This window comes from Tachyglossus aculeatus, chromosome 14, assembly GCF_015852505.1.
Source record: "Tachyglossus aculeatus isolate mTacAcu1 chromosome 14, mTacAcu1.pri, whole genome shotgun sequence".
Lineage (NCBI taxonomy): Eukaryota > Metazoa > Chordata > Mammalia > Monotremata > Tachyglossidae > Tachyglossus > Tachyglossus aculeatus.
In genome coordinates this window covers 10,849,592-10,873,586 of record NC_052079.1, presented here as the reverse complement: position 1 = coordinate 10,873,586, position 23,995 = coordinate 10,849,592, and the positions used below count along the sequence as shown (strand labels likewise).

General features: G+C 39.5%; 1 long non-coding RNA gene across 1 annotated transcript in view; it reads right to left on the bottom strand.

The window, feature by feature from the left end:
* Nucleotides 1–202: 202 nt before the first annotated feature.
* LOC119936529 overlaps nt 203–23,995 on the bottom strand; it is an 86,314-nt gene continuing 62,521 nt past the window's right edge. The window contains exon 3 of the long non-coding RNA XR_005453795.1: nt 203–345. This is a non-coding gene — a long non-coding RNA (uncharacterized LOC119936529). The remainder of the gene's footprint in view (nt 346–23,995) is intronic.

Here is a 23,995-nt window from a genome sequence, read left to right as displayed (position 1 = left end):
TAATTTCAGTCACTTTATTTGAGGTGTTTTGCCACAGTACTATAATCACTTTCAGAGTACCTGACTTTATTCTTAAAGCGTGTTTTTAAATTCATTCTTTCTAGTAGCACTAGCAGCATCTTTAAAAGAAAGTATTTGTTAATGGGGAAAGTGATGACATTTTCCTTGAGATTTCTAGAATTCACAGTCAGAGGCCGGGTGAGAACCATTTTAATGGAGGTCAATGCTACCCTTACCTAGGCAGAAGGATGCTGGGTTGTGGGGAGATAATGTTTTGGGTTACTCCTTTGCCTCTTGTCACTGAGAGGTGCCACTGGACAGCGGTGTCTTGTACAATCAGAAGCTCTGCAGGGAAAAGGGAGAGGGGAAAGGGTTGTTTTGTTGAATGTGGAGGCCTCTTGTAAACTTCCAAGGGTCTGAAATATGGAAATGCAATTGAGATTATACATTTTGTGTTTATCTCTCTCCTCCATTAATTTGTAAGCTCTTTCAAACGTGTCTGTCTCCCCAATCCTAAAAAAACCCTATCTTGACCCCATGGCTACTTTCAGTTATCGCCCCATCTGTCTCCTACTGTTTCTTTCCAAACCCCTTAGCGAGTTGTCTACACCTGCTGTCTCAAGTTCCTCGTCCCCAATTCTCTCCTTGACCCTCTCCAGTCTGGCTTCCATCCCCTTTAATCCACAGAAACTGTCCTCTCAAAGGTTAAAAAAATGATCTCCTTTTTGCCAAATCCAACAACCTCTATTCCGTCCTAATCCTCCTTGATCTCTCGGCTGCCTTTGCCACTGTCGACCACCCCCTTCTCCTTGAAACATTTTCCAATCTCGGCTTCACTGACACTGTCTTCTCCTGGTTCTCCTCCTATCTCCCTGACCACTCATTCTCAGTGTCTTTCACAGGCTCTTCCTCTGCCTCCCACCCCCTAACTGTGGGGGTCCCTCAAGGTCCAGTTCTGGGTTCCCTTTTATTCTCCATCTACACCCACTCCCTTGGAGAACTCATTCACTCCCATGGCTTCAACTACCATATTGAATATTTATTCTATTTATTTTATTTTGTTAATATGTTTTGTTTTGTTGTCTGTCTCCCCCTTCTAGACTGTGAGCCCACTGTTGGGTAGGGACCATCTCTATATGTTGCCAACTTGTACTTCCCAAGCACTTAGTACAGTGCTCTGCACACAGTAAGTGCTCAATAAATATGATTGAATGAATGAATGAACTACCACCTCTATGCAGATGATTCCCAAATCTACATCTCCAGTCCTGAGCTTTCTCACGTTCTGCAGTCTTGCATTTCCCTTACCTTCAAGAGATCTCTACTTGGATGTCCTGCCATCATCTCAAACTTAACATATATATAACATATAAATATAAATATAAATCCTTATGTTCCAAACCAAACCCTGTCCTTCCCCTGATTTTCCCATCACTGTAGACAGTACCACCATCCTTCCTATCTCACAATCCCACACCCTTGGCATTATTCTTGACTCCTCTCTCTCATTCAACCCACGTAGTCAATCCTGTCAGTTCAACCTTCATGACATTGCTAAAATCTGTCCTTTCATCTCCATCAAAACTGTTACCACGTTAATCCCAGAATTTATCCTACCCCACCTTCATTACTGTATCAGTCTCCTTTTTGACCTCCCTGCCACCTTTTCACACTCCCTTTGGTGTTGCCATGACTTGCTTCTTTTATTCACCCACCCCACTCCACCCCCACAGCACTTACGTACATACCCATAATTCATTTATTTATATTAATGCGTGTGTCTCCCTCTAGACTGCTAGCTCACTGTGGGCAAAGAAAGTGTCTGTTATATTGTACTCTTCCAAACACTTACTACAGTGCCCTGCACACAGTCAGTGCTCAATAAATACGATTGATTGACTGACTCATAAGTAGCAGAACTGATGACCACATTCACAAACTCCTTACATTTTTCAGTGACATCAGTGCAGAGAATATGCAATCGGGAGCAGTTGCCATTTTTGGTTCCTTCTGTTTAGTGTGTGAAGGGCAACTGTATACTTAGTTGTTGTTCTCCACTGCTTTACACTGGTTCTTTTTCCTTTTTCCCTGTGTTTTTTTTTTCAATAAAATGGCTTACTCAGGCACTTCAGTTGTCCTACTCAACAATGGCTTAGGTATTAGGGGAAGTCTGATGCATACGAATTCCCAGATATTCTGCTTCACTGTACATAGACTGCTAGCTATCTTGTGATTTGTGACACTCAGAACAGGGAGAGTGGGTTTGAGAGTGAGAATGCCTCAGGGCAAGCCATCACTCCTGTAAAAACAACTCAAGTGCATATCCTGCTGGCAGTAGGAAATACTTTCCCTCTATTCACAATTGCTGTCTGATCAATGGTCACCTGGAACAGTCAGAGACCTGAAAAAGTGGACTATTTACTGTGCGATTCATGGACTCATCAGAGTTCAAATATATAGAAAATACATGATGCTCACACTCCTGGATACAATCTCAGGGTCAGCATTACTATCTTCAATCTCAAACTGAAGGTACAACTTCAACTTATGGTCCCATACAAATCATGAATTTCTGAATGCCTCCGCTTCTCTAAAAGTAAAATATCTGAAGAGTGGATCTTGGTTGATAAGATTACCAGTAAAACGTCCTAAGCAAAATCAAGGTTATGGTAAAGGCAAAGACAAAGACAGAGGAAGGAGCAACATTGCCTAATGGTTAGAGCCCAGGCTGGGAATCAGAAAATGATGGGTTCTACCATATTTGCTTACATAACCAGGCATGTAAGCCAGGGTTCTAATCCAAACTTTACCACTTGTCTGCAATGTGACCTTGGGCAAACCACTTAACTCCTCTGTGACTCAGTGATCTCATCTGTAAAATGGGGATTAAGACTGTAACCCAATGTGGCATATGGACTGTGTCCAATCTGATTACTCTTTATCTACTCCAGGGCTTAGAACAATGCCTGGCACCTAGTAAGTGCTTAATAAATACCATAAAAAATGTTATCTTGTAGAGCTTGCCTTAAGCAGGCTTAGAAACCTTTGAGCTATTTAAATCATCCTCTTTTTTATAATAGCCTAGTGATTTTCCCCAATCTTCCCTGGGATTTTTACATTAAAATAAACTGAAGTGTGATCGTTGTATGATCCACAGATCATCAACTCAAGTAAATACATACCCAAGGCCAGAAAACTTTGATCATTTCTTAAAAGCTATTCTTGTCTGCCCTGATTTTAAGAAAACAATGCATTCTTAACAACCACTGTGGATTTTAAAAAGCCATAAATTAAGTGTGATTTTCACACTATATTAGAAGTAATTTAAGTGATGCACTCAGAGCCAGAGTTAACAATTATGAAAGTTACAATTAAAAAGCTAATCTACTTAATATAATGAATTATGAGGCACTAAAATGAAATAAAAACAATTAACATTAGGGGGAACACATCCAGTACTATGGGAGGGTTTGCATGTTGAGCTCCTGGGGAACAGCTGGAAAGAATGCTGTTGGGAAACTGTATCTTGAATTGGAGACAGCACTGTATGACATCTTGCTAATGGTTCTAGAGTAAAATGACATTCACCTACTGTTCTTTACTGTACTTTCTCATGACACCTAGAGAAAAGCATTCCCTTATTTTTAAATGCCATTGAACAAAAGTTTATTGGATGGACGCACAGGTAAATTGAGAAAAACCTGTATGTCCATTTCCCTGGGAAGAAACTGGGCTCTGTCTGAACAGTGGTTAATGTCCTCTGGCTCAAAGGCAGTGCTCAAATTTGCTCTCAGCAGCTTCCAAGGAAATTGAGTATCTCCCTTGCAGGGCATATCCCAAGACTAGAATCTTTAAAACACATTTTTAAATGCCGTGTGCACAATACGCCTTTGGATTATTTCAGTATTTTGCCTCTGCTGATCTGTGTTAAGCTTCATACAGTCCAAGAGAGGTTTTACAAATGAACCATACTGCAGATGTTAAAAAAAATTCTACAGATTTTTCCTATAATCTGTTTGGAGTAATTTCCAATTTTTTGTATTGACACAAACCAATAATTGTAAGCAAAACCGGGGAGAAACCTGCCCTGAGTAAACTGTATTTGAAATTTCAGATGTGATCCCTTATTTTTTTCCCTTATTCCAAAATAAACTGCCATCTGCATGCATGGACTCTACTATAATATTTTGCATTTTCTGAACCTTCAAAGTCAGAGCCAAAAATGTATTGAAACCTGACTCCTCATAATAAAGTGTGTAGAAAAATGGATACAAACTAAGCAGTTGTCTCAAGAGAAGGCTGGGAAGTAGTCTCTCTATATATCAAGGAACTGAAGGGCAGGCATTGGGACATTAGATCTTTTGCAATATGCTGCAAAAGGGATAGCAGTAAAGTGCTAAGGAAATTTGATCCTAAATTTATTAATAAAGGTGAAGTGCAGGCTGGCTCTCTAACTCATAGGGCTTTCTAAGAGAGTCTTAATCTTCACAGGGCATCAGTACTGCTGCTTTAGTCCAGCCAGTAATATCATTCAATCTCCCCTCCTATGAGGTTTGAGCAGGGAACTTTAGGAAACACTAATAAAGGCTGGATCTCAGAGCAGTGGGGCCAACTTTAAAACCTGATAAAGAGCTGGAAAGCTCATTTTGAACAGGACACTGACGTTAGCTAGTTTACTAATGAATTTCCTTAGGTGCTGAATATCAGGCATATTTTAGCTACCGAAGACTGGATATACCTTCTGCTGAAGGTCATTGAGTCCCCATGTGGAACAGGGACTGGGTGCAACCTGATTATTCATTCATTCTATTCAGTTGTATTTATTAAGCAATTACCATGTGCAAAGCACTGCATTGTGCACTTGGGAAAGTACAATACAACAATAAACAGTGACATTTCCTTCCCACAGTGAGCTTAGTGGAAAGAGCCCGGGTTTGGGAATAAGAGGTCGTGGGTTCTAATCCCAGCTCCACCACTATCAGCTGTGTGACTTTGGACAAGTCACTTAACTTCTCTATGCCTCAGTTACCTCACCTGTAAAATGGGGATTAAGACTGTGAGCCCCACTTGGGAAAACCTGATTACCTTGTATCTACCCCAGTGCTTAGAACAGTGCTTGGCACATAGTAAGTGCTTAACAAATACCATAATAATTATTATTAATAATAAATATACCCCAGTGCTTTATACGTAGTAGGTGCTTAACAAATATCATAATTATTCATCAGTGTGACTCCAAAAAATATTAGGTGTGATTCTTTCCTTACTTATTGATAACAGCAACACCCCAGCATATACAAACTTCCAGAATTTCTTAAAACTTACATTAAGATCAAAGACCACTTCTTTTTACCAGATAGAGAGGATATACATGGGACTTTGTGTTTCATGTGATCCCTCTGGTTTGTTCGTCTTCCTCTTTTCCCTCTTCCCCTTCACTAGATTGTGAGGGGAAGAGAACATATGTCTTGCTTCTTTTTTTTTTACTTTCCCAAGTGCTTAGTGCAGTATTTCACACTAAGTAAACTCTCAATAACTGACGTTGACGGAATGCTTCATCAACTCACGTAACATCTGATTGAGCTAGGTTCAAATGAATGTTCTCCTTTATCGTCAAAATAAGACTGACTCTCTCTCTCAAGCAACATGGTCCGGTCAGTCAATTGTTTCAACAGTACAAGGAAGCCTGAAATTCTAAGTTCTAGGAGGAGGCCAGGAGCAGAGGAGGTTGATGTTTCTCAAACTCCTGGCTCTTCCACAGGCCACCCAACATCTAAACAAATCCCTGATCTTCCACACTGGGAAAATTGTTTTTCCAAAATAGACGTGTGGAGTCAGTCAATCAAACCTCTTATCCACTAGGTGGAGTAAAAGATTAATGCCACTGTGTTTAAATTTAATCAAAGTTCGCATTCTGGAATCTTTTTGATTCATCACTGATCAACCCAGTCTTTGTGAGTAAGTTATTATCTAAGAGTTAGAATCAGGCAGTTTAAAAAGAGCAGTCATTTATTCAGGCCCGAGAGGACCACATAATTTACTATAGCTGCCAAACAGCACTTGTGTATATACAAACATATCAATAATTATATTAATGCCTCTTTACTTGTTTTGATATGTATATATCTATAATTCTATTTATTTGTATTGATGCTCTTGATGCCTGTTGACGTGTTTTGATGTCTGTCTCCCCCCTTCTAGACTGTGAGCCCATTGAAGACAGGGACTGACTCTCTTTGTTGCTGAATTGTACTTTCCAAGCACTTAGTACAGTGCTGTGCACACAGTAAGTGCTCACTAAATATGATTGAATGAATTAATGAATGAATACTAGATATCTATATACTATTTTGAAATAGTGAATACCCTTCCCAGAGGGTCTAGTTTATTCCCAGGGTATGACTAAGGGGACTGAAAGCCCAAGGTGCTCAGCACTTTACAAGATGAAAAAGGCATGCAATCCTGTCTACAAGAAGCTTCTCATCCACCTGGCCGTAGTGAAAGATGAAAGGTAGCAGACAAGGAAAACATAGCCAAAATAGGAGCTTATATCTAAGAAAGCAATCATTTCTGTCAGATAAGTTGACGTGCCTTCGCAGAGTCATGTGAGAAGCTTGAAAGGCCTCTTCCTGCATTATGCCTGGTATATTAGCTGCTCAGTTTCGGCCTAGAATCTGCTGTTCTATAGAGTCTTTCATAATTAACTTTGGAGAGTCCAAAGCAACAAAGTGCCCGATGGCTTAGATGCCTGGTTATGTAGGCAAATATGGTAATACGATGCCCTGTTTGGTCAAGAAAAGGAGAGTTTGTCGGGACCCAGGGGCTAGATCCCCTACTTTTTGAATTTTGAGATAGACTATTTCATGTCCCACTGTTGGTTTCCTGAAAAGTAATCATTTAGCTTTTGAATTCCAAAGTGCCTTTTTTTCCAGATGAAATGCTCTTGCTTAAAATGAGCATCTTTGACCCGACAATGGTGATCAAATCAGTTGGAAATATGAGGTTAAATTTTCAGCCCAGCTCATGAGAAATCAGATACCCCACCTTGCTCTATTCCTAATGGGGCTTGGAAGCCTAAATCTCTACACACCATTAACAATTTACTGCAGAGGGAGGGGGCCCAGGTGGATTGAATGCTGCAGACATTACTCTTTATTGTTTTATTCCAAACTTTCTGCAATTTAATTCCATGGAAATGGTAGGTGAAGGGAGACGGATTCTCCAGAGTATAAAGCCCTTGGGGTCTCTGTCAGACCGGCTGATAAACGTGTTTCAGAAGTGCAATGCAACAATGAACAGTTATACCGACGAATACCGACTTTGCTTAGCTAATAAGTGTCACATGCTTAATGAGCCCAAGGTTCATTCTTAAAAGGATAAATCTGTTTTCAGGAACAGATTTGACTGTTCCTTCAAAACAGTGCACAGCTGCAGTGTGGTAGATGTGCTTGTACTTCCTGGGATCCTCAAACTCTCCAGAGAAGATTTCACTTTTTCACAGTCTTACATATAGATTGAAATTCCATTTTGACAGGCTTTTTTAATGTTGAGAGTCCCCCTCCCACCATATTAATGTGTACATGCATTCTTTCTTGAAAACTAGGTAGCCTAACCTGGAAATAATACAATGAATGCCAGCATGCAATTTGTTTAATTTAGGCATTTTCAATTACAGAAAAGTCATATGGCCCCATTTGATCTGTTTTGGAACTCCAAAGAGAGAAACCAGAAACTGCTAGCAAAATGTTAAATTAAATGTTTAAAAATAGGTTTGCTGAATTTTGCTTTGAAATACCTGCATGTATACTTTAAAAGATGTCTAAATGATGTGTCATGCTATGTTGAGTATCTTCTTTCAAAATAAATCCTGCCCCTCAAGGATATCTATATCCAAAGTAGCTATGCCGTAATGTAGACTATAATAGTCCTTCTGTGTTAAGAAGAACAGGGATAGAAATAGATACTGTATGACTAAATGCTGATTGACAGTTCCATCACAGGTTGGTTCTTCTTTAACTAAACTGCAATAAAAGACTTCATATCACACTATTCAACAGATAATAAAACAGTGTAAACAGATGTAACCTTGTGGAAGAAAAATTTTCTACTCGATTATAATGATAACACACTGAACAGTTATTTTTCAAACATGATAGGCAAAGATCACCGAAATAAATGTCTATTCACAAGGCAATTCAATTACCCATTAAAATGTTGTTTCTCACAGAACAGTGCACCAGAGTCTGTTACTATGTAAATACTTACAGGCAAATATTTTCTTAGCTCATAGAAAAGTTTTTTTGGGTTTTAGGGGTTTTTTTTAAGTACAGAGACACTGATTGAGATGTCTCCCAGGTTCACTAATAAGACAGCTTAAAAGCTCTTATGAAATGAAACCTAGCTTTTGAAGCTGTCAAAGTTTACAACATTGGTACATTATTGCAAAAATCTTAAGAATTCCTTGTCATCAAAAGTTCTACAAGAAATAGCAGTTTATCAGAAGCAAAGAGCTTCACTCTTAGAGATTTCTGGTTTGCCATCAGGCACGACAAAGAATGGCATCATTCCTGGTGGTAACAGATGAGGACTAAAACCAGAGCCCCACCCCAACCCCAGACAACCAGAAGCCAGATATGACTCAGTTACACTACCAGAACTTTTTTCTATTCCACTCAGATTGTTGGATGATCAATGGATGTCCCTGTATTCACCATAGAAAAAACACCTTTAAAAAAAAGTCCAAGAATGGTTTGAAGAATATTGCTTCTCCTGACACATTGTGAGACCCAGCCTGAAGGCAGTTTAGTGTGAGAGTGCAGACATCTACAAAGTTCTACAGGACATATAAGGATTTCTGAGTCTCCAGCTATAGGAGGGCAGCCAAGGTTTTGACTGGCAGCCCTAAGAATTGTAAATCTTAAGCCAGTTTATTCAGCAAATTGTAATGAAAGATTGCTGAGCTGCTAATTTCTTTTTTTGAAATGGACCTGTCTATAGCCCAGGGAAGAGATGACATACTTAAGAAGGAGAAGGAGGAGAAAGAGGAGGAAGAGGAACATACTCATGGCTCTCATAATTAGTGATTTACTTCCTAGTGTCCCAGAATTTTCTCTCTAGCAGCCCATTTCAGATCTAACTCATGGATCCAGCCAAGTGTTTCCTGAAGTAATCAACAGCTTCTGACTGCACATCTTCCTGTAGAAATGGGTTTCATATGCTTACCATTTGCTCAAAAAAAAAAGTTTTTCATTGGTTTGTGTTGGTGAATTAAAATTTTGGCCCCATCCTTTTTTTACCCTTCATGGTATTGTAAACGTTCCTTACCCTTTGGCTTTCCAGATTGAAGAATCCTAATTTTTCCTTTTTTTTACTCTTGTGGAAGCTTCTCCATTTTCTGATAATCTTAGTTTCCCTTCTCGGTACCCTCTCTAGCTCCATGGTACAGCTTCCTGAGACCCAGTAGTCATAGCTGCAGGTTATATTCCAGATGTAGATATAGCCTAGTTTTAGAAGGTAGGGGAGAAAGAGGAGGAGTAGGAGCATACTGATGAGTCCCAGCATTTGACTAACCATTTCTACAGCTTTCACATGTTGGACCCAACAACTTGAAGGAGGAGTTAGCAATTATTTGAAATCTCTTGCCCGAGTCATACCAGGCAGCTCAACAGCTCCTATTCCCCTACTGTGGAGCACCAATTAAGTGCTCTGCCTATTGGTGATGATGATGATAACGATTTCCAGCATTTGATGGGTCATTTTGCCAGCTTTCACACACTGTACCCATAATTTGAGGGAACAGTTTCTCTTTCCTGAGTGATGATTAGTAGCACAGAAAGCAGCATCGGATATTTATCATTTGGATTATTTTTCCCAAGTCACATTACCATAACTTCAGTGATGTTTAGCAACAACATTTCCACCCACTCCCTCCATTCTTCCTGCAGTCTATCCCTGTCTGCATGGCATTTCCCACCTGAAAGAGCAGTGTCATCTGAGCACCTGAAGATTTCACTCCTCATTCCCTCTTCCTAAATTTGCATTTAATTTTCTTTAAAAAAATCAACTAAGAAAAGTTGTAGAGATTATCAATTTCCTAATTTTCCCATTTCCTGCACCTAGATGGGAGGAACTGGGTAGAGAGCACAAAGATTAGCCACATATTTTTTCCCTATAAAACCTCAATCTGCATTAACCATCTAAGCCTGCTTAATCAATCTGCATCATCAATCTTCCAGGTATATTTATTGAACATCTTCTGCACACAAAGCAATATACAAAGCACTTGGGAAAGTACAACAGAGGTAGAAGACGATGTTCCTGCCCATAGAGGGTGTATAATCTTACGGCAACTAAACCTTTGGAACTAAAGTTTCTTGTTTGGGATAATAAAAATAATAATAATTATGGTACTTGTTAAGCGCTTACTTTGTGCCGAGCCCTGTGGTAGATACAAGGTAATCAGGTTGTCCCTCTTGGGGCTCACACTCTTAACATTTTACAGATGAGGTAACAGGCACAGGAAAGTGAAGCGACTTGCCCAAGATCACACAAAAGACTAGTGGAGGGGCTGGGATTAGAACCCAGGTCCCTCTGACTCTCAGGTCAACACAAAACCACACTGATACCCACACTGACAGAAACACTCTGTCAGTACCTTACTTTGTTTCTCACTTCTGTGGCTTGTAGGATTTCTAGAAGGATGGAAAAGGCTAAAAGTTTCTGTGGCATAAGGATTATAGTAAAACAGAGAATGGAGTCGGGGCCCATGAAGTACCATCTCTGTCTTGTCCCGGGTCACCACTGTTTCCCACCCAGCAATCACAGCCCAGTGCAGGGTAACCAGAGCAGAGTCGAACCTGGACTAAATCTCATTCTATCTCTGAAAAGAAGTCCCAAGGATTGCAAATCTGTCCCACTCTTTATGCTCTCCTGGCCAAACTTTGAGAAGTGCCTCCACCTCACAGAGGACTGACCTTATTCCGAACCTCTCAAATTATGGGTGCTAAGTCACATATTCACAAATATAGCTTTCTTTATTATTTCAAATTTTAAATATATACATTTGGGAGTCTGTATCCTAAAAAGAAACTGCCAGAAGACTCTTGCTTATCAGGCTGAAATAAGGGTGGAATCAGAAAAGTGGTTTAAAGCAAGATGAGTCCACCAGGAAGTTATCCTAGATGGTAAAATGGTGTCTGTAATGTGCATGGATATGTGAAAGAATCATTTCTCTGGCCTCCAGAGGAATATAACCAGCATCCTGGATACCATGTTAAAAGCACATGTGCACAATAGGAGGGGGAGGAGGGAAAAAGACAGGAGGTAAAAAATGCCTGAGGACAGGGCTGAAGAAGGTGCCTTGATTCCAGGGAAGTCTGTGGGACTCCAGAAGCTAGAGGCAGATGGGAAAGCCAGTAGAGAGCCAAGGTTGGTGGCAAGCAATAGAGGTGAGTGGCAGGCTCCAGAGAAAGGGGTCCTTCTAGACTGTGAGCCTGTTGTTGGGTAGGGACCGTCTCCATATGTTGCCAATTTGTACTTTCCAAATGCTTAGTACAGTGCTCTGCACACAGTAAGCACTCAATAAATACGATTGAATGAATTGAATGAATAGTAGGCAATCCCAAAGACAAGTGGCAGAAAAGCAGCGTAGTTTAGTGAAAAGAATCTCTCCTCCACCATGTGTCTGCTGTGGGACCATGGGTAAGTCACTTAACTTCTCTGGACCTCAGTTACCTCAACTGTAAAATGGAGATTAATACTGTGAGCCCTGAGCTCACAGTAGGATACAGAGCACTCTGAATTCCAGCAGAAACTGGGACCCCAATCCCCAAGAGGAAGGAGCAAAACTAGGCCAAGAACCATAAAACCCAGGAGACCCAGGTGAAAATCAGCAAAGGCAAGAAGAAAGCAGTGGAGAGGGAAAAGATGAACAAGAGCCATTTTCAAAGAAAGGGCCCAAGGAGATCCAAGATTTCCCACAAAGCGTCTGCTGGTAGCTGCTTCAGGGAGCAGTAGGATATTTCTTAGCTGGATACAGGTCTAGCAAGTCTTCCCTGTCCCCAAGCAATCAATTAGTGGTATTTACTGAGCACTTACTGTGAGCAAAGCACTGCACTAAATGCTTGGAGAGTATAACAGAGTTAATTCACATGACCCCTACCCTCAAGAAGCTTATAATCTAGTGGGGAGACATATTTAAATAAATTACAGATAGGGGAAGCAACAGAGTGTAAAGATATACCTATAAGTGTCTCTCTCCCCTCTTAAGTTGGGAGCACAGAGTCTGATTCTCTTAAGGTATCCCTGTAGAGCATTTCACAATGACTTTTCCCTCCAACAAGAGAATCCTCCTGGCTCAGACTTGTCATCTGCAGCTTCTCGATGACTTCTCATTGAGGCTCCTGCCATGGTAGCTGGCAATGCTTTACCCAGGCCATTAATTCTGTGTTTACGCAAGTCAACAATCGTGACCTGCCTAAGCCTTTTCTTCTGGACCCTGAGCCTTTCTTTTGGTGGCGGGGCGGGGGGCTCTAAATCCTCCTCAGGCAGTCATAGGGAGCTGGGAAAATGTTCAAGGAGAAACCTAAAAAAGGGTTAAACTCTGACCCCTGGGTGGTTTGAAAACTCTGCCCACTTCCAGATTCACACAGAGAAAAACGTGGAACTTAAAGGGTAACATTTGATATAATTTCTTCTTGCTTGGTCATGCGCAAGGATAGATTAGAGCTAAATATGGACTGGATCAATCAGAAGCCTAGGGCACTGAAAACTAGTCTTTGGGAGATTGGTGTTGCTATTAGGAAAAAAAAAATCCATGATTCGAGTAACATGCTGGTAAAAAAGATAAGGAAGAAAGTGCCAGTAACAAGATGTTGAGACCCAGAGGTATTAACTGGGGTCATGAGGGAGGAGACAGTGGTAAAGGGGGAGGAAACATCGCTATAAATATTTGAAAAATTTTCAGTGACCTGCTTTCAGAGCAGAAACAACTGGTTCTTCTGTTTGGTCTCCAATCTTTTCCAGGTTGCACCCAAGGAACCTGCAGAAATCATTCATCTCACATCCAATCTGTCTTTTAGAGAAGCAGTGCAGCTCAGTGGAAAGAGCCCGGGCTTTAGAGTCAGAGGTCACGGGTTCAAATCCCAGCTCCGCCAACTGTCAGCTGTGTGACTTTGGGCAAGTCACTTAACTTCTCTGTGCCTCAGTTACCTCATCTGTAAAATGGGGATTAAGACTGTGAGCCCCCCGTGGTACAACCTGATCACCTTGTAACCTCCCCAGCGCTTAGAATAGTGCTTTGCACATATTAAGTGCTTAATAAATGCCATTATTATCATTATTATTTTAGTTTCCAATTATAGTTTCATTCATTCAATCGCATTTATTGAGCTCTTACTGTGTGCACAGCACTGTACTAAGCACTTGGAAAGTGAGAGAAAAGGATAATTGCTCAAGCCCAGTAAACAATAATAATAATAACTGTGGCATTTGCTAAGCGCTTACTATGTGTAATGACCACATTGAACTTCCTCTGGCCTACGTGGAAAATGAATTTCCTTGCTTACTTAACTTGTCTTGGCAAGTGTTACATGATGAAAGCAGCAAGCTCTTCATTCCCAAAATGTACCCAGTGCTACCCCAGGAATACTTCCAGTGCTTTCTCCAGAACTACCATCCAGTGCTATCTATCCATTGAATGAATGACTGACTGCACTGATTAGGAATCTCCTATTCCTAACTGTCTGAAAGTCAAAGTAATAGTGCAGTGTTATGCACATGGTGAGCACCAAATAAATACTGTTGACTGACTAATTGAATCTCTGCTTAGTGTTTCATCCATTTGACCTCCTCATCCTGAATAATCCCAAGCCCACAGAGCCATATGGAGTGTAGGGTAGCACTGCTCCCTAAGTACTAAGACAATGGCTTTTGAATTCCAGCAAACTCTCCCAGACAAGAACCCGGAAGCCATGTCTCAGCCTTCTGCAAATGTAAACATTCATCTTTGAGTTTATCTGGTGTCATATGAGTAAATAAGGCATGTGTTCATCCATCTATTTACATTGGCAGCTCAAAAAAAAATCACATCAGCGATGACTAATCTTTCTATTCAGCTGATGGTAAAAGAGTATCCAATTTCTTTCTCGACTAAAGATGGATTACACATATTCTTCAAATTTGGACAGGAACCAAGAAGTATAGCATAAGTTTTCACACATCAAAAAACCCAGAGAATATTTTTAAGGAAAACACATATACTGAACTTATCCTAAAATAGCCAAGGCAAGGAATGAGTGTTAAGTTGCACAACTGAAATGCCTTCCATAATCAGTTCTGCAATTTTTTTTTGTTTTGATTTTTGGAGGTTTTTGAATGTGGCTTCTAGAAACCATTTTGCAACAACTCAGCACAGTACTTGAGCTTAGAACAAATGCTTCCATTGGGAATTAGTATTTTTGAATCCAAAGTAGACAAATCAAAAGATTTTAAGCAAACATGCTTGTATTTTCAGTTCATTTCTGGGTTTATTCGACAATTTGTAATTTTCACGTATCCATCTGTGGATCACTTTCTCTTGTCATTATTATGGACAGAAAACCTCATCTTCATAAAATCACCTCTAGCAGTTTTCTACATGTACAGTAAACTATTTCAGGAATCAATTCACTCAAGCTCTTTGTTAAAATTTGCAAATTATCTATTAAAATTCCACAGCTTTTGTCAGGCAATGTTCTTAGCAACCTAATAAGTGTCTCTGAAGATATGTGTGCAACTTGTCAAAAGAGACAAAAAGTGTACAAAACTGTAAAATGTCAGCAATCAGGAGATTTAACAGACTTTGATCAATTTACAAAGGAGGAATAGAAAAATTTTATATTCATACATTGTGCTCAAAAAAGTGAAAGGAAGAGAATAATAGTGATTTTTTTATTTTCAGAAATGATTTTAAAGTGTATAAAATGGATTACAGATAATGTATGAAATTTAGGTATATTAATTCCTAGAGGAAACCAAAAGCCCATATATCATTTTATTGGTTTAATTTAATGACAGAGAAGATGGTTAAAACATATATTCCTTTGAAATAATCCAAATAGGTAATGTAAATTTCTTCACAGAAATCTCAGGAAGTTGGTAGATTAATTTCCCATGTGAGTACTGTAGCAGAGGATAAGATATATTCTCCGGAAATCTCAAATTCTGGAATTTAATTGTCAAGAATATACCTCAAGTAATTTAAATACCGGCACCAATTCCCTCCCACTCCTGCAACCTTATGCAACTCTGCGTTAACGGAAGGTCTATACTTAGAAAAGAGTAGCGGGGGATAAAAACTGAGGAGGTGAGTTTCCCTTAAGAGTGAAGAGAATTCTTGAACTGATATAAAATTGAACCAAAGGACCACTTGTAAAACATAACATTTTGACAAATAGATTTCCTTCTCCCCATTATTTTTTTCTTTTTTGCTGGTTGAAGGGGAGATGCAAATGATCAGTGATGTAAAGATATAACATCCTTTTATTCAAAATATTCTATTTGCACTGTCATAACCATCTTGTGTCACATCTGAACTGTAATTGCAGCTGTAAGCTTGTCTTTTTTTAATGTCTACCCTCCTGAAGAAAATTAAGCTGCATTCATATAATAGAAGGGAGAGAAAGTTCAAACTCCAGAAAACCTAACTTACCGTGTTTTTGAGAAAGGGCCTTACAAATGAAAATGTTCAGTACAAGATCAAAAGTAACTTTTGAAAAAAATGATACCAGCTAACTGGAGAAGGCCCAAAGAGAAAATAAAATTGGATCATTTTATGTCAGGAGCTCTAAATTCTAAGTCTTCAATACTCATTACTGCCTTGATACCTGTTTTCAGTGTCTCAAGTTTTTTTTATTTGTCCTAGTACTTTGATAGTCCTGATTAAACCACCCTTAGATTAGTAGAATTCTTCTGCTGTTCATGTTTGAGAGGACTTATACGTCAGATATATAAAGCACCTTTCAGTAAAAGAATCAAATAGTAAATAGTAAACTAATCTTAATCAATTCTTATTTCTCAAAACTTCATGAGCCATCAAAAGTACTGTTTTATTAGCTAAATGCTTTTGATTCTGAGTCAAGGTGCCAAATTATCTTAGGTAAATGCTATTAATTTTCCTCCCACCCCACTAGGTTATAGATTCCTTGATGGCAGGGATCATGTTATCAACTCAGCTGTATTATACTCTCCTAAGCACTTATACAGTGCTTGGCAATAGAATAAATATTCAGTAAATATCATTGATTGATTGATTAATTCTTTTCCCTTAGAGCTTTCCTGTCTAAGAAAGTTTGCCTTTAACTCCAGTTTCTTCCTTTCTGGCTCCAAACCCACCCAAATCTCTCATACTGAAAAAAAAATATTCCTCATATCCTCCACCTCCAACATCTTTTACCCCTTCTACTTTCTTCATTCTTTTCTAAACTCGCTGACTGTCATAAATAATAATAATAATAATGGCATTTATTAAGCATTTACTATGTGCAAAGCACTGTTCTAAGCACTGGGGAGGTTACAAGGTGATCAGGGTGTCCCATGCAGGCCTCACAGTCTTAATCCCCATTTTACAGATGAGGTAACTGGGGGCCAGAGAAGTTAAGTGACTTGTCCAAAGTCACACAGCTAATTGGCAGAGCCAGGATTTGAACCCATGACCTCAGACTCCAAAGCCCGGGCTCTTTCCACTGAGCCACACTGCAACCATAGCTTCTCCTTCTCCTCCACAGACTCTCTTCTGTATTCCTTCCATTGTGAATTTCCCCCTCCTCACTCAAAAATAATAATAATAATAGCATTTATTAAGTGCTTACTATGTGCAAAGCAGTGTTCTAAGCACTGGGGTCGTTACAAGGTGATCAGATTGTCCCACGGGGGGCTCACAGTCTTAATCCCCATTTTACAGATGAGGTAACTGAGGCACAGAGAAGTTGAGTGACTTGCCCAAAGTCACACAGCTGACAATTGGCAGAGCCGGGATTTGAACCCATGACTTTTGACTCCAAATCCCGTGCTCTTTCCACTGAGCCATGCTGTATCCATAGCTTCTCATTCTCCTCCACAAACTCTCTTCTGGATTCCTTCCATTGTGAATTTCCCCCTCCTCACTCTACTGAGACAGCATTTCCCAAGCCATCCAGTGATCTCTTTTTGGCAAAATAGATGGACTCTGCTCTGTTCTAATCTTTGACCCTTCCAAAGCTGTTGGCACTGTGGGGCTGGGACTACAAGCAAGTGAGGAGACATGGGAGGACCAAATTAGCTCTGGGAGAGGTGGATTAAAGATGAGAAATTCCCTTGAACACTCCCCCAGATTCAGCTATTTTTCCCCATTTACCTCCAGATTTCCCCATTTACCATGCTGCTTTCTCAAGAAATGGGTACAGACGTCAAGGCAGGTGTACATTAAGAATGCTTCCTCTCAACCAATTCGATCTACTGCCAGACCAAAAGAATATGAGTTAAAACCACATAGAACTATAAGTACTAGAGAAGTTGATTTATGGTTTACTGATAAGGAACATGCAGGATACCCTTCTGGCTTTACTAGTGATTTGGATCAACACAATCAACACAACACATAAACTATATTGGGTTATTTTGGGTCATCATAAATAATGAGGTTGAAATGATTCTCCAGGATTAAAATCTGAACAAAGAATATATAACATAAAGGGAGAATTTGAAAAGAATGGAAAGGGTTGCTGAAAGGGGACAGATGTAATTTTCATGAACAGTCTGAAAGGAATGAAGAAATCTGTTACTAAACCAGAACAAAAGTCTTGCAACAAGAATCTCCTTGGGGTTCTTAGGGGCCTCCTCTTGTTCCTGGACAGTTACTTGCAATTCTCTAGAAAAGCGGGCAAAGCCCAAGTTTTATCAAGAAGAAAGTGCAGGCATAACCAGAGGGATGGATATTTAAGGGGATTCCTTGAAGAACCATCAGTAACAGGATTAGAAGGCCTTAAAAGTTCCAAACCTCATTATCTAAGTGCATTTGTGTTAAATCAGTGTGAAGGCCGGCTGGATTAATAAACCTGATGATTAGAAAACCTCAGAACAAGCCTGATCAACACTTAATTACTTCTGGTAACCAATAAGTTGTCTCGATATGTCAAAACCAACTAATTGTTATTCCTGTTCAGATGAACATTAATGTCTTCAAAAGAAATTGGGTTAATCTTTTAGATATGTGACTTCAAGTGGGTTGCTTTACTCAGTGCAAATCCTTTGCTTCTCCTAAGAAAATTTTAATAAAACTTTCATGATCAAGGATATTGGTAATTTGGTAATAACCATTAACTTAAATCTGATCATTATCTGATATTCCTGTTACCATTTTCAGAATTAGGAAACCACCACTAGCAGATGATCATTTTCAACATAAGTATGAAATGAGTAATTGTGTAGCAGACTATGAAGCCGATAATTTCCTCAGCTCAGCTAAATCCCCCAAACAGATTTTTTATAATTAATAGAAGTGTGATTCAATTACAAATACCATAGGATCTTAGCTAAAGCAGCAAAACAGAGTGGCATCATAGACTGGCAGGCGGTTGCCAGGGTAGCTGCCTCAGTAGCCACTGTGGTCTTCACTGCCACGTTAGCTAGCTATTTTCAGGGTTCCTGCTAAGCCTGTCCCACTAGGCAAGATGCCTTAGGCTGTTGTTTGGTTAGAAATCTTCACTACCAACGGACTAGCCCCAGTGGACTAGTCTTTCCACCAAGCCATGCTGCTTTGCCCCCGCTCCCAGCCCCAAAGCACTTATGTACATATCTGTAATTTATTCACTTATATTAATCATCTGTCTCCTCCTCTAGACTGTAAGCTCATTGTGGGCAGGGAATGTGTCTGTTTATTGTTATATTGTATTCTCACAAGTGCTTAGTAGATTGCTCTGCACACAGTAAGCACTCAATAAATATGATTGACTGATTGACTGACAGTAAAAATGAATTGATGATGATAGTGATAATCAATCAATCAATGGTATTTGTTGAGCAAATACTATCTGCAGAGCACTGTAATAAGAGTTTGGGAGAGTACAAGCCAGTAGGTAGAAATGTTCCCCACCCTCAAGGAGTTTACAATCAATCTTACAATCTACAATTTAGTAAAGTTTATATGAAGTATGACAAAACTTTCTATTTCCTTAACAATTCATATTTTAAAGGTGCTGTCACAGTTAGTTCTTAGTTATCATGACATTTGCTCCCAGGAATTGCAGACAAATTATTTCACTACTTTATGGATGCTAATGTAATGATAATCAGAATCTGCATTTATATAGCCCTCTTAATTTTCCCTTTTCTCATTTTGCCCTCCTGATATCTCTGGGAGGAAGGATTGGTTAGTCACATTCCATAAAGTAACGAACTGGACCAAGGTCACAGAAAAGGGCCAGTGGCAGAGTTGGGACTAGAACTGGGGTTGCTTATCTGCTCGACCTAAACACTTTTCATTGAACCATGGAACATCCCAAACCATACCCCTTTCATCAACTGTCATTCCGGAAGGTTGAGTTAGGTTCCCTACTTTAGCAGTTCTTTTTGGTGCCTGGATTGAACCCACAACCAGAAACCCAAGACAGTGATTGACGTTTAGCTGCCCTCAACATACAAGTCTACTCTAAAACAGGATTTAGAGGAATTTCAGCAGGATTTCTGGAATGAATCCCAAAGCAAGAAACTCAATTCCATAGTTACAACCCAAAATAGATGATACAGTTTCCCAGTTATCCTTCAAGTTCCTGCCCAGAAGAACTCACCCTCCAGCTGTTGACAGCTATGGAAATGTTCTCTGAGTAGCTCTTCCTTCCTCAAGAGACACATCCAACTTTCTGCACTAGCAGCTAGGTTCAAAGGGGCAAGTGTCCATTCCTCCCTGTTGAGTTTGGTGCTATCCCTGACCCAGACAGTTCTCTGCACAATTTTTCCAGGCCTGGATTTTGAACCAATGAATGAAGGCTACTGGAACTGTTATCCTAAGGCTGTATATTGTTCACGTGGGCACTACAGTTATCTTTCCCTGGAATAAATTCCTTTTTCCCCACTATCATCACATTTTTCCTTGATACCAAATTTAATTTCCCTTTTCAGAAGATAAGTTAATCAATCAGTTCATAGCACTTAGTGAACATATACTTTGTCCATTATATTAAGCTCTCTCGAGAGAGAACAATAGAGTTAGGAAACACCATCCTTGCCCTCAAGAAGCTGGCAGTCTAGCATAGAGTACAAGTGCATAGTTGGCATTCAATAAATGAACATAAAATTATACCCAGGATCATCACTTTGACAACAAGACATCACAGGGCAAAAAACAGATTATCTGCAAACATGTGTTGCCACCTAGCTGATCTGCACATGGAAATAAACAAGGGAAGGGTTTGTTTTTTTCAATTAAATTTCACTAGCTGGAGTAGTGTGAACTGCTGATTGGCCATGCTGGGTGAATTCCTTTGAACTGTATGGGCTTGTGTCAGAAATATGTGGTGTGGGCTGAATATCAAGCTTTATATTAAGTTGTTTTGTGAACACACTAGATTCCCTAATTTATTTTGCTTTCAGCTTTATTTCTTTGAAGATCTAATTTCAGCTATCGGATAACAAATGCTATCAAGCTATTGATCCTTTCAACTTCCAAGTCTCAACATTTGTTCTTCTGTTGTTTCTTTTTCACTGGTAGCTATTAGGGCTGTCATAGCACAGTTCTACTCTGATACCCTTATGAAGTGGTGGGTATAAAGGAAGGTATTGTTTAAAGGAATACAGCTCAGACTGGTTGGCCCAAATTGTGACTCCTCCACTCTTAAAACTGTTTGTCAAGTCCATGTGATTCTCATGAACCTTTCATTTAGTTCTCAGAGTGAATGTCTTGGTTTTCTTTTAATTAATGTTCCAAGCCCAACTTCCTGGTTGACCCTTCATTTTACAGAATCAAACAAATTTTAAAAAAGGAAGAAAATTTTACAGTTTAGGTGTCAGGTAGTTTACCTCAATCTAAAATCGAATATAAAATATATTTTATGAAGCATTCCTTTCTGTGCTGATTTTTAATGAATCAAAGTCAGAAATATGATTAGCTTTCAATCATCATCATTATCAACAATTTTGAAGATTAAGAACCTTCATTTATTAGCTTATCTCTAAATTAACCAAGTTTTCACAGGTATAGAAAGTCATGGCCTTGATGGCCAAAAATAGAAAACAAATTACTGAAGCATATTCCTGTGTCCTCCGCTAGATTACAAAATCCTTTAGGTCAGGGATCATGTCTCCTAACTTTATTGTACTCCCCCAAGCTCTTAGCATGGAGCTCTGCACAGAGTAAGCTCTCCATAAGTACTATTAATAATAATGGTATTTGTTAAATGCTTACTATGTGTGAGGCACTGGGGTAGTAGATGTAAGCAAATTGGGTTGGACGCAGTCCCTGTCCCACGTGGGGCTCACAGTCTCAATCCTCATTTTACAGATGAACTGACTTTTTCTCATCCTTCCCATGGAAGACAAGACTCCCTCAATTCATTAATTCATTCAGTCATATTTACAGAGTGCTTACCACGTGCAGAGCACTGTATTAAGCACTTGGAAAATCCCATTCAGCAATAGAGACAATCCCTGCTCACACTGGGCTTCCACTCTAGAATGGGGGGAGGACAATCCCATTCCCACCATTCTTCCACCAACAACAAACAATGAAATCCTGGAACATTACTCCTAATTTCACCCTGGAGGGATAATAACTAAAATAATGGTGCCCATTGATTTTAAGGAAGGAGCAACTCTAGCAAAAAGAAATGGACTTTTCTGAATATTCCCATCTTCACTAGCTTTATCTTCCAAACGTAGAAGGAGCTGAACATCTTTCTACAGGACAGTCAGCTCCAACGATGTAGTTTTGGACTATAATAGCCACCTGGAGGTTGAGCTAAATGGTCTCCATTCTGATTTTAGGCAAAACAGCAATGCATCACCTAACAAATGGGGACTTAACGAAGTAAATTATCATGGATTCATTCCTAAATTGCTCATAAAAACTATCTAGGAGTGTTTATGGCTTGTATCCTCCACTTGATCAATTGGATGGAGTCTTGCTTTGACTCTTGGTATTCCCAGTTCTGGTATTTCAGCTTCAGGCGCACAGCCTCTGGAGTTGAAAGAGTGTTGAAGAACTATTGAACTGTCTTTCCTGGAACCAGCTGATGTTTTTGTATCAAGCTGATTCCTGATATGAAAGCAATTCATCCCCAGTCTCTACCTTAGTGGTTGGTAATGTTTTAGCTTGAGAAGATCAGATTCCTTGCTTCCTTGTCTGGCTATGGAATAAAGTCCACTGTACTTCCAATAATAATAATAATTGTAGCATGTGTTAAGCACTTATGATAGGCCAAGCACTGAACTGAAGACAGGGGTAACCATAAGATGATCAGTCTAAGTGGAAGTGAGAATAGATATTGAATTTCCATTTAACAGAGGAAGCAGGCATAGATAACTTAAGTAACTTGCCCAAGATCACCTCAAACAAGTGGCAGAGTTGGGATGAGAACTTTGATCCTCTGATTCATAGGCATGTGCTTTTTCCACTGAACCACACTGCTGCTCTCTTATGGGCAACACTTATCTTTCACCTGACTAATCAATTCTGCCAGCACCTGTAGAGAGCTGATTAAATCCAGATATCATCAGAAGGTGGAAAAAATGCCAAGCCAATGGTCAAACATCACTCATTTCATGCTCTACTTCCAGTCAGGTAAAAGAGGAAATGGCATTTGTAAAACTGTTTCACCTGTAGAGGTAGCGTTAATTGGTGAGCTGGAGAGCAACTGGCACATAGCACAGTACTCTGTATGCAGTAGGCACTCAATAAGTATTATTGATTCGATGTTTGAATAATAATAATGATTGGGCTCTTCTTATGTGCCAAAATCGAGCTAGGATCTGGGGTAGATGCAATACCATCAGATTAGACACAGTCCCTGCCCCATGTGGGGCTCACATTCTAAGAAGGAGTGAGAATTATTTAAAACCCCATTTAACAGATGAGGAAACTGAGGCACAGAGAAGTTAAGTGATTCAACCAAAGGACAAGTGGCAGAACCAGGTTTACAGCCCAAATCTTCTGTCTCCTTGTCCTGCGCCTTTCCCACTTATAGAGGATGTATTTTGAGGATTGATCAGAGTACAAAAGCACTAACAAAGACTAAGCATTTGGATTATCTTAGGTTGTCATGAAACACTATTAATCACAGAAATTCAGAATTTCCAAGAATTCAATGACAAATCAACTTTTGTAAATTCTGAGAAAATATACTTCACATAAAGTGCTCCTTTTAAGGTGTTTTCAAGAACATTATCCTTTTAAATGGAAATTCTCATCTCTCTAGACAAGTCAATGTATATTCTGTACCTGAGCTCCTGGTGGGCAGGAAACATGTCTACCTACTCTGCTGTATTGTACTCCTCCAATCGCATAATACAGAGCTCTGCACCTGGGAAGTGCTCAATAAATACCAGTAATTGATTAAATGATAAAATCAGAGGTGAAAATTGACAGTAAGATTTCTTAGGTGGATCAAAAAAAGTATTTCCTGATTTCAACAATGTATTTACAATAGATTTTCCTTTTTATTTTAGTAATTGATTTATGACCCTAGATTTTACATCTTAAATGAACAGCTTTATTAGTAAGAACAATTAAGTGATATTTAGTACCAATATATTCATTTTTTCAAAACGTCCGACTAACGGTAGCGGGGTAGATGGCAGGAGACTCAAGCAACTCCTGTAAAGTGAACTGCAAGCTGAAAGGACAGTATAAATCAATCGTATTTATTGAGCGCTTACTGTGTGCAGAGCACTGTACCAAGCGCTTAGCACTGTATAAATAGTTTTAAAACAGTGCCAGTGAAGACACTGAAAAATAGCCAAGTGGAAGATCTTGCAGCCGGGCACACTG